Below are 1,214 nucleotides of genomic sequence, written 5' to 3'. Positions count from 1 at the left end.
AATATTTTAGGCCAGAGAGGCATGTTTGTTCTTGATGAATTTACAGAGAATAAATTCTCATGACATTTGATTCCAAAATGTATGAAATGGCTTAACATTATTAATAATTTAAAGTAAAATGCAAACATAAGGACAATTTAAACACTTATTCAGTTATGTGTCAATTTAAGGTCAAAGATTGGAAAGATATATTAAAAAACAATCTAGGGTCAAAAAACTTTTAGGAAGCAAACACTGCCTTTGTACATTTGAAGATCAAGGGCTAAAAATCCACTCTTGATGAATACCATATTAAACAAAGGATGTATAACATCCATAACACATCTGTTTCAAAACAGCAAGTTTCCAAAATTATACATTTTTTTACAAATAAACATTACAATATTAATAACTATAGAGAAACCATTGGAATGCGTTCCAAAATATGTTAACTCTCACAAGGCATCTCAGAACCGTTTTACAGCATCCATTTTAATCTTGGGGCTTTAATCTTTGTTTTAATTGGTTTCATGTCTCCATTTTCATCTTCTTCATAATTGGCATGGTCTTTTTTCTTGGCAAACTTTTTTCCAGTTGTCCCCATCAAGGTCTCATATCTTCTAGCCATTTCTTCATCTGACACATCAAGCTCCACTGTTTCATCTTCAACTTCTGCTTTGTTCTTAGCATTCATCTGAAGCACTAATTTCTCAATCTCTGGATTAAATCCTCTGTATGACATTCTTCCGTACAGAAGATCTTCACAGAACAAGAAACTCTGCTCTTCTATTATGAAACTCTCTTTCTCTTTAAACTCTGGTAAACCCAAGTACCAGTGCTCTTCACTAATGATTTTCTTTTCTTCCTCTTCTACTTGTTTCTTGGTTTCCAAGTCCAGTTTCCTTTGCATGAAGCTCAGCGCTATGCTGGCTCCTGTAGGGTCCAGATCTCCCTAGTAGCACATTCTTGATAACTATAGCTTTGTAGTAAGTTGAAACTGAGAAGTGTAAATTTTGCTCTTTTGTTCTTCTTTTTCAAGATTGTTTTGGTTATTCTGGGTCCCTTCCATTTTTATATAAACTGTCAGGATCAGCTTATCAATTTCTAAAAAAACTACCTGGGATTTAGATAGGAAGTTCATTTGAATCAGTGGAATTATATGGGGAATCATGCCTCCGTAACAATTGAAGTCCTTTGATTCATGAACATGAAATATCTTTCCACTTAGTTAGGTT

The 1,214-nt window shown here is 33.6% G+C and overlaps 1 pseudogene; it reads right to left on the bottom strand.

Annotated features, from left to right (window-relative positions):
* Positions 1-471: 471 nt before the first annotated feature.
* On the bottom strand, positions 472-889 carry LOC102436534 (annotated as a pseudogene).
* Positions 890-1,214: the final 325 nt, after the last annotated feature.

Source organism: Myotis lucifugus, unplaced genomic scaffold, assembly GCF_000147115.1.
Source record: "Myotis lucifugus unplaced genomic scaffold, Myoluc2.0 scaffold_25, whole genome shotgun sequence".
Taxonomy (NCBI): domain Eukaryota; kingdom Metazoa; phylum Chordata; class Mammalia; order Chiroptera; family Vespertilionidae; genus Myotis; species Myotis lucifugus.
This window is presented reverse-complemented; position numbering and strand designations above follow the sequence as displayed.